This window comes from Sciurus vulgaris (genome assembly GCF_902686455.1).
Source record: "Sciurus vulgaris genome assembly, chromosome: 19".
NCBI classification, from domain to species: domain Eukaryota; kingdom Metazoa; phylum Chordata; class Mammalia; order Rodentia; family Sciuridae; genus Sciurus; species Sciurus vulgaris.
In genome coordinates this window covers 20170609-20181031 of record NC_136480.1, presented here as the reverse complement: position 1 = coordinate 20181031, position 10423 = coordinate 20170609, and positions in this window count along the sequence as shown.

Genomic DNA, 10423 nt, shown 5'->3' with positions numbered 1-10423 from the left:
TCACCCCGTGGTCTCGGCTGCTGTCTGGGGACTCGCCCCGCCTACTGCACTAGGCCCAGCATCTGCTCCCACGTGCTGGTCGCCAGGGCCGGCCCAGGCCGGTCCTTAGAAATAGGCTCTGATTTTATTTTGTTTTAAAAATAGGAAGCCCCTGAATCAGGCAGCGATCCTACAGGAGAGGAGCCATGGGCTGCGACGGGCAGCGCAGGCCACCTGCAGGCGTCTTGCGCCCGTTCTGCACCCGAGCTGAGTGGCCGCAGGCGTGGCTTCCGCAGGAGCTATTGTCCCAGGGTTCTGGAGGCTGGACGCCTGGGACCAGGCGCTGCAGGGCTGGGGGCTTCTGGGGTCCCCAGCTCAGGCCTCTCGCCTGGCTCCTGTGGGGGCGGCTGGCAACCTTGGCGCCCCAGGTCCCTCCCCAGGGGTCCGTCTCCGATTTCCCCTTTCTATGAGGCTGGGGGGTCAGGACGCCCACATGTGAAGTTTGGGGGCACAATTCAACCCTAAGGTTGAGTTTTAGGAAGTGCCAGGATGGCAAGGGTGCCCCAGCAGGCTGGGAAAGCCAGGGAGAGAGCTGGGGTGTCACCTTGACCTGGGACCCCGGTGGTGTGGGAACAGCACTGGAAGCACCCGCAGCGGTGGGGGTGACTCTTCCCCTCACCAGCAAGGCCTGCCTAGAAGGAAATGGCGGACCCTCTCGGGTGACAGTTCTTCCTGCCCCAGGGCCTTTGCACAGCAGCTATCTTGTCTTTGGGCTCAAATGAAACCGCTCCTCCTGGGTCTTGAACGTGTCAGCTTTGGACTGGAACCATGCTGCCGGCTCTCTGAGTCCCCAGGTTGCAGATGAGGGCCTGCCCCCTCCACAGCCCCGTGAGCCCCCTCCTCATAATAGATAGGTCTCCCTCCTTCCTGCCATCTACAGCAGCTGAATCTCTCTCTCTCTCTTTTTTGGGGGGGTACTGGGGATTGAACTCGGGCACTTGACCACTGAGCCACACCCCCAGCCCTATTATTTATTTATTTAGAGATGGGGTCTCACTGAGTTGCTTAGCGCCTCGTTCTTGTGAGGCTGGCTTTGAACTCGCGATCCTCAGCCACTGGGATTACAGGCGTGCGCCACGGTGCCTAGCTGCACTTCTAGAATCTTTGAAGAACTGCACATGGGTGACTTCCCCTCCACAGCTGAATCTTTACTTGTCTGTGTGTACACACATGCGCACACACTCACACACACACACACACACATGCACATACACTCACGCACACACACATTCACACATGCATGCACACACACGCACACACACATACACATGCACATACACTCACGCACACACACATGCACATACACTCACGCACACACACATTCACACACATGCATGCACACGCACACACACATACACATTCACACGCACACACGTTCACACACGTACACACTCACGTACATGTTCACACTCACGCGCACACACGTACACACACACACATACACATTCACACATACACATTCACACATACACACACATACACATGCACACACACACACATACACATTCACACATGCACACACACACACACACGTTCATACTCACACGCACACCCTGTTGGTCGTTTTTCTGGGGGACCGTGACCCATGTTCTAACCCAGGAGTCTGCGGACGGTGTCCCCCAAGCCCGACCCAGCCTGCCCCCTGTCTGGACGGCCCAGGGGCTAAGTGGGTTCTTACCAAGGTGTATTTGTCACCCGCCTGATGACGGGGAGCCCCGACCAGACCCTCTTCTCGTTAGGGGACCTGCGTTACTGAAAATCGTGCCTGGTGCTCTGTCGTCCGGCCCTAAGACGTGGAGACGCGTTTCCTCTTTGTGTGCGAGGACCCGCGTGCTGGCCTCGCCGCGTCTCCGGCCATGCGCCTCCCGCTCTCTACGGCTCGGGCCTTTACGGGAAGAGGGCGCTGACCCTGGAGGCTCGGCCTCCTGCTATTCTAAGGACATCCGCCCCACCGCGCTGGCGTTCTGTGGGAATTCCGTGCCCTCGATGGATGAAACGGAGGCGGCGTCCCGGGTGCCACTTACTACAGAGCTGGCCCTTGGCTCACAGAGGACGGGGAGTGTGGCCGGCAGGCCTGTCCACGCGACCCTGGCCAGCTGGCTGGCTGGGGAGCTGCTGTGCGGCCAGGTCTCCTCTGTGGCCCAGGAGGCTGGAACACGACGGCGTGTGTCTCTGCTTCTGTCCCCGCGGCCTGTCCTCTGCTGTGCACGAGACCATCCTGAGCTCGTCTCCGAGGGTCGCTTCGTTGTCTTGGACTGGGGCCTGGGCCGGCTTCAGAGGCCCTGCCGACCACCCTGGTCCCCCTCTCTTGCTCAGAGGAAGACCTGGGGCCCTGAGTCCAAGGTCATCGAGAGGTTATCTGACCGCGAGGCAGCACCCCTGTGAATGATGACCGTCTCCCGCCCGGCCCTGCGGTGGGTTTACCAGCAGAGCCAGACAGGAAAGGCAGGCGTGCCCAGGAGGAGGGAGGCCTTTAACCCGACGCGTAAGCTCAGAGCTCACCCAGCTAAGGGCTCACCCGCCTCCAGATCCCAGCGTCAGACATGAGCCTCTTGAATTGCAAAGCGCAATCCTACCCCAGGGCCTTTGCACTTGCCGTTTCAATCGACCTGGACTTGACCTAGCAGGCTCTTCCCCACACTTTTGATATCAGATTAAATACAGGGAGAGGTCGTCGTTGGTAGCCCAGATCAAAGTGCGCCATGTCGTGTCAGTCGCTCATCCCTCTGTCAGCTTGTGCTGTGACGTGCTGGCTGAGTCTAGGGAGAGCTCCAGGCCTGGAGGATACAGTGACTGGGAGCAAATAAACAAGAGGAGAAGCAGGGTCCCCGCCCGTCGGCAGAGCCTCTCAGACTTCGACCAGGGCCCGCCATCTGGAGTGTGCCACCCCGGTCCTGGCATCTGCCAGGGTGGGTCTGGGTTGGGCCCGAGACTCGCCTTCCGGCCGCTTCTGGAGCCGGGTGCTGCTGGTGGGGCCCACGTGGGGAGCACTGGCCACCGATCCGGTTTCTCAGGTCTGCGCCTGTCCCTCGTCATGGGTTCCGACCTCCACTGTTCTTGGCTGACTTGGGACTTTCTCCCTCCTCGCCCACCAGGACGGCCCTCCTCGCAGGGAGACGGCTCTGCCCGGTTCCCGGGGGACTCGGGAGCCGAGCGTGCAGCAGGCGTCCATGTGCGGTGCCAGGTGGCCGTGGGAGGCTGGCAGCGGTGGCCTCTGCTCCCCACCGCGTGTGTCCTCTCCCACCAGCCTCCTCCACTGGCCAGGGTGCTGGGCGGGAGGGACAGGAGGAGCCCAGCCAGCGTCTCACCCCTGGGAAACCTGTGCAGCTCCTGGTGCGGCAGAGCAGAGGGGGCCGGTGTCAGGAGGGCCCAGGCCGGAGAGCCGGCGGGGGGGCGGGGCTGCGTGAGGTCAGGTCCCCACTGAGGTCCGCAGGAGGGGACAGAGGCGCTTGCAACCAGAGGCTCGCCCCCAGCGCCCTTGGTGTTTTTAAAGTTTCATTAGTTCATCGCAGTTGCGTGACGCGGGGGTTCACGCTGACGCCGGGGAGCAGGCGGGCTCCTCCGCTCCCCTCCTCCCTGGCTGCCCATCTGCTACTCTGCCCGTCTGTCTGCTGTTTGTTTGGAGTCCTTTGCAGACGTCCATAAAGGTGACATGCACTGGGGTGCATCCTAGCATAATTTGGTGGCCTTCATTCCACAGTCCCGCCTCCCATCCCTCCTCCCTCCCCCTCCCCTTTCCTGTCTTCCCCACCCCTCCCCCACGTTCACCCCTTATTCCTCTCTAGCTTCTTCATTTGGCATGAAACATTCCACCTTTGACTTTCTGGGTCTGGCTTATTTCACTCGGATGACGCTCTCCAGTTCCACCCGTTTATCAGCACATGCTGTCATTTCATTCTTTATGGTTGAGTAATATTCCACTACAGTAGTATATATGAATCTAGACACTGTTTCTACCCATGTGTCCGGATGGCTGCAGGGTGCTGGTTTGAGTTCTTCAGGATAAAGATGGAAGTGGGTGGGTGGTCACGTGGTGGCTTCGTTCCTCATCTAGGCCGTCGGTGACAGTTCCCAGGATTCGGGTGGGGCAGCCTGCCAAGAGCGCCCTTCCTGCCTGGTTTTCGCTTGGCACGGATATAGCCCTGCCGCAGGGTTCCCAGCACCAGGGCCACAGGAGGCGAGTCCGCCAGCTGGGCTTCCTTTCTGGAGACAGCCCCCACCCCCGCCCCACCAGGTTGCAGAGCCCGGCTGTCATGGGGGCTCTGGAGGGACCTCCCCAAACTCACTTGGGTGTCAGTGACACTGTGACTGATTCCTGAGGGGATCCTGAGGTGGCCTCCGTCCAGGCGCCACTGGGTCTCCTGGCCTGGAGGCTGGGCCAGTCTTGAAGATCGTGACCATATGCATGTGATATAACCATGTATTATATGTAGAAGCAAATAGATCACATATTATAAATTATATGCACAGTAAATTTGGCCACTTTAACCACTTTTAGTGCCATTTCTGTACTTTCACGATGTTGTGCAGGCGTCACCACTGTGTTTCCAAAACAATTTTGTTTCCCCAAACAGAAACTCTGTACCTACTAAGCGATAACTCTTTCCCTCCGCCCTGAAAACTGCTTTCAATTTATCTATGAATTTGCCTCTTCTAAATCTTTCAGATATCTAAAATAATAGAGCATTTGCGACTTTATCTCTGACTTGTTTCACTTCGCAAAATATTTCAAGGTTTATTCATGTCGTGACATCTATCAGAGTGCATTCCTTTTCATGGCTGAATAATATTCCATTGCATATATACATACATGTATGCACACATGCACACACGCACCACACTTTGTCTATCCGTTTAATTATTCATGGATGCAGGAATTGTTTCCACCTGTTGGCTGGTATGAGCAATGGTGCAGTGACCATTCATATACAAACATCCGATATCGGTCCAATCTCTGCTTTCAGCTTCTTTGGGTCTATATGCAGAAGTAAGTTTGCTGAGCCCTTTGGCAATTCTGTGGTGTATTTCTGAGGAATCACCAAACTCTTTCTCAGGGCGGTTTTTCCATTTCTGCACCCCCACCAGTAATGTGGGAAGGTTGTGATTTTCCACGTCTTTGCCCACCGTTGCTAGCTTCTGCTTTTCCCCAGAGGCCTGCTGGTGGTGTGGTCTCTGGTTGTCACCTGCAGGTCCACAATGATCAGTGCTCTCGAGCATGTTTCCAAGGGCTTGTTGGCCGTCTGGATTTTCCTCTTTGGAGAAGAGTCTATAGAAGCCCTTTGCCCCTCTTTAACTGGGCCATCTTGTGGTTGCCTTGGATGAGAGCGGCCCCTTGCCAGTCACCTGGGTTCTCAGTGTCCTCTGGACACCAGAGCCTTCTGGGCTTCCCATGATGCATGTTGTCCGTTAACATCCATAATGTTCTTTGGGGGCACCAAAGTTTAAGTCCAATTTATCTACTTTCGTCTTCTGTTGCTCATGCTTTTTGGTGTCCTGTGACAGCATCTCCGCCAAGGTCAACAAGGTCATTGTAATGGTGAATTTGAACTGTCAGCTTGACTGGATTAAGAGATGCTGATGATTAAGAGGCCTCTGGGTGTGTCCATGAGGGCGTGTCTAGGAATGATTGGCATGTGGGATAGCGAACTGGAGTGGAGCCCCTCCCTCAGCGTGGGCAGCTCCGCCCAGTAGGATGGAATCCAAGCTGGAAGAACCAGGAAGCAGAGGCAGATGCGCTCGGCTCTCCTTGAACAGGTTCTTGATCGCTGCCTCCATCCTCTGAGGATATCAGACCCTCACTTCTTCACCTTTCCAAAGTGGACTCTGCCAGGGATTCTTCAGGGAGTTTCCAGAAGCCTTGGTCTCGGACTAGGTAGCACTGCTGATCCCTCTTGTTCTGGGGCTTCCTCCTCTTGGGCTGCGCAGCTGCTGGTTCTTCCAGCTCTCCAGCTGCAGAGGCCACTGTGGACCATCCAGCTTCTGGTGGTGGAAGCCCATCTAATAAATCCCGTTTATCATCACACTTCCTGTTGTTATGGGGCGCAACTTAAGAACAGACCGATCCCCACTGAGGGTCTTTATTAAGCTGGCCGGCTGACTGTCTCACACAATGCCCCAAAAAATAGCTATTGGGAGAACATCCCTGACCACAGGGTTGTAGGGGTTCTTATACCAAAAATCACCTTAATCATAAGTGTCTGTTGCTACGTTTCGAAATTACACATTAACATCATGAGATCATCGACAGAGGGGGACGTGGGTCAGAATGACCCTTACCTAGGTACAAACTAAAGAATGGCTACTAACATTCACACGATCACCGTTCACATGGTACATTGTTTAGGAGCAACAGGAATCAAAAGAGAGCAATTCTTTACTACATAGGAGTTGCCATTGTATATTATTAAACATGTCACCCTAAGTAACTGAGGATGGGCACAGAGGCGGGTGTTCCCATGGGAGAAGCTTATTTCCTACATCACATGGAGTCTCAGAGCAACATGGAGTCTGTTTAGCCATTTCCCTTAGAGTCTGGCCTAGAACATTCTCATGGAGTCAGCTCTGTCAGCCACCCCACTGTGGGTTCTGCTCCTCCAGAGAACCCTGACTCATCATCTTCAAGGTCATGGGCTGCTTGGGCTGGGCGGTCAAGGTGGCCTCCGTCAGCTCTGTGCTTTCAGCAAGCACGTTGGTTCTGTGACGCCCTGCGTTCCCTGCAAAGCTGTGCCTTCTCTGGAGCTTTAAAGGGGTCTCTGTGACAAAAATAAAAACGTGGAAGCAGTCTGGTGTGACGAGTGCTGGGCAGGTTGCCGAGGGGCCCTGGCTGCTGGCTGCTCCACGCGTCCCTGTGGCGCGTGTCCGGGCTCCTTACTCTCCGGGCCTGAGCTGGGGGCGGAGTGCGCTGAGGGTCTCTCGCCCCCCGTGGGTGGGGTCTGCCCTGAGCTCTGGGGGTCTGAAAGCTCCCCGGCTCTGGCTCCGGTTCCCAGGGCGGAGCGCACAGCAGTGCGGAGGCTTCTTTTGGCACCAGGCCTCCCTCATGCTCCGAGCTGCAGTCGGAGGGGAATCGGGTCCCGGACTCCACGGAGGGGCTGGAGAAGGGCCCGGCGAGGAGGGAAGCAGGGCGGTCCCTGACCTCCTGTACAGGAGGGTCCACCACAGCCAGGAGACCTGGCCGCTGACCTGAGTCGGTCCCTGAGTCACAGGGCTTGGGACCCAGAGTGGGCGTGCCGTGCTTTCAGGGTCCCCGCGTCCCTGTAAACCAGCACCTTCCAAAGCCGCAGTCCCAGGGACGGGGGTCCTGGAGTCCCACTCGCCAGCGGAACCAGGGTCCTGGTGGCAGGACTCTGCTCTGACCCGAGGGGGGCTTGCGCCTCTGAACTGGGGGCTGGGGGTTCCCTGGGAGCCCCCTCCGTGTCTTGACCCCCCAGGAGAAGCTTCGATCAAGCTGGTTAGGAGCCCGCCTGGCCCCTCGGGCTCCGGGGGTACGGTGGTGAGGCGCTGCCCACCCAGGGGCCCTCGGTGCCTGCGCAGCCGGGCCTCTGCCCGGGAGGCTCCGCGAGATCCGACGGGGCGGCCATACCGCCTCCTCTCCAGCTGCAGCCGCCCACAGCCCTGCAGAAGGGAGGCCCCATTTGCAAGAGCGTTTCAGGGACCCGTCATCAGTGCGGCCACGGGGCCCTGAACTAGGTCACTAGCCCTGGTCACTGGGGCCGCGTGGGGCCAGCTCAGCTGCCCAGGCGTCCTGGGGGTGGTAGAAGCTGGCGGCTGGCGGGGAGGGCGGGGCCACCTCCCTGAGCTCCCTGCCAGCCATGCGGGTGGGTCATGGCCACGCAGAGCTTTCCCAGGGTGGCCTGGCTGGCCTGCAGAGCCTCTGACCGTGAGTGTCACCCGGCTACGGCTCAGACACGGAGCCGCGGGGCTGGAAACGGATTTAGCCCCAAGCTGAAAAGGAGAGCAGGAAGTGTCACCCCTGGTCCCAGATCCCAGGTGGGTGCTGCCTGAGGAGGTTCCCGGGGGTCCCTGAGCCCAGATCCCAGGTAGGTGCTGCCTGAGGAGGTTCCCGGGGGTCCCTGAGCTGCTTCCTGGCCCCCCCCTCCAGGCACCGTGCTCGTCCTGTCTCTGTCTTCTGGGCTTCCTCACTGGCAGGGTGAGGGCTAATCCCGCTTGTCTATGGACTCATTCTGGCCAAGGGCGTTAGCACGGTAAGACATTAAACAGCATTTCCAGCACATATTAGGTGCGCAAGAAGCTCTGGCTCTGTTGCGTAGGGATTTGTGGTCAAGTAGGGAACGTGCCTCCTTTCAAACCCTTCTCACCTTTCCACACTCCATTCTGTTCTGTCTGCTGCTGACTTCTGAGCTCAAACCACACTATATTTTTTTTGTTAATTTGTTTCAAATAGGCCGAGCCTCTCCCACCTCAGGGCCTTGGCACATACCACCTCTCTGTGTGTATTATGAACACTGTCTGCCTAGCTAATTCACCCTCGCTCCATCGTGGTCCTCTTCAGGAGACTTTCTCTGAGATCTGTGGCCATGCCTCCTTGCCCCCACTCAGACCTCGCTGGTGTTTTATAAGTGTCTGGATGATGATGGGAGTATGGTCTCCTTCCCGTAGACTTGAAGCTCTGGGGAGAGCCTGCCATCGCCCCAGACCAAGCGAGCACGCAGACTCCCCACCTGTGCTGGCCCCTGCCACGCTCCTGGTAGCACCTGGGTGGTCACGAGTCCTCTGCGCCCAGACTGCTGGTCCAGCCTCTCTCATGGGGCAGGGGGAGCTAGTGACCAGGACTAAACACACAATTCAATTTAAAACTCATGTATTTTTGAGGGACTTAGATGAGGTCCAGGCACTTGATCTGGCTTTTGAGGATTTCGGCAAGACCCACTCGATCGGTGAGCAAGCGCAAGTTCACAGGAGCCCAGTGGCAGGAAGGGTCATTAATTCTCCACTTTTCACTTGAGAACAATGCCAAGGGCCGCGGGGCCGGCCTTCTGCCACTGAGCAGAAAAACGCAGCCTGTGCCCCCGGCCCCGGCCCTGCCAGGGTTAGTTGCAACTGGACGCCAAAGAAAAGTGGACTCTCGCAACAGGAAACCCAGAGGTGTGCGCCTGCTTCCGCCACTGCTTCAGGAGATTCACAGTTCATCAAAACGGAAGACCGCAGCGCTGGCCCAGACAATTCTTGCAACTTCTCTCGTTTTAGTGATTTCTTTTTAATTGGTTGATGCACACAGAAATCCAAGAAATGCTCAAACAACTGGGAAACAGAAATAAAAGCTGGAGTTGCCAATTGCTGACGGCAGGATCGTTTCTTCCTTGGTTTGGAGCAGTTCTGCTAACGAGTAACCTGTCACCCACCACCAGAGGCCACGTGGGGTGTTTCCACGGTTCTGTTGGGTCTCCTGATGACCCTCCGCTGGGCTTCCCTGGGAGCTGCGGGGTCCTGCTCGTGGTGTCTGCGAGTCTCCCTCTTGGGGATCTCCTGTTGCCACGTGAAAGATGAAAAGCTCAATCTGTGCCTCGCGACTTGGCACAGGAACTGAGGGAAATGCCTGTCGCTTGGAAGCAATTTATTTTATTATAATCGTGAATATGTCCCAAATATCAACACAGTCCAAGCCTACTTCGGGTTGCATCTTGAGGGGTAAATGCAGCAACGGCAGGGATGGGTTAAGGGTGTGGCCTCAGGTGACGCAGGTGCAGATGACATCTGTCTGCTCACTGGGCCGAGGTCTTCACGGGAGTCTAGATGTTGACTGAGCCACCTGCCTCAGAGAGCGGGCCTGAGAATTCAGTAGCGACGAGGCTACACCTGCCGTGTAGCTCAACTGACCCTCTGTCACTGCTACCCAGTGGACATTTCATATGAGCCAAACGTGTGATTTAGAATGCTCTAGAACCCAGGCGAAAAAGTGGAATGAAGGACGGTGTGTATTTTACTAATCCATCACAGGCAGAATGTTATTTCAAGATGCATGAAAATCATTGCAATAGTTTACATCTTTTTTAAAAAAGTAAGTCTTTGGAATGCGCTTTCTTAGAATATTTCAGTTTGGACCAGCCACCTATTGTTTATTTAAAGTTATTTCGGTGCTGGGGGTTGGACCCGGGAATTCTGGCATTAGACCCACCGTATTTTAAGATGTGGCTTGTGGCTTCTGAATGGGACGCTGTAGCTGTAAATGGTTGATAGATCCCTGTTCCCCCCTCTTGGTCTTCTAGAAAGAGTGTAAAGCAGAGGCCTCCAGCCAGTAGAGCAGCTGCTATGGAGAATCAGGAATCTGCTCCCTCGGTTCCTAAATAGATTCAGCTGTGAGAAAAGCCATTAGCACAAGGACGATGTACTAGTGTCAGTTACCTTTTAATTGCCTTAAGCAAGGTGG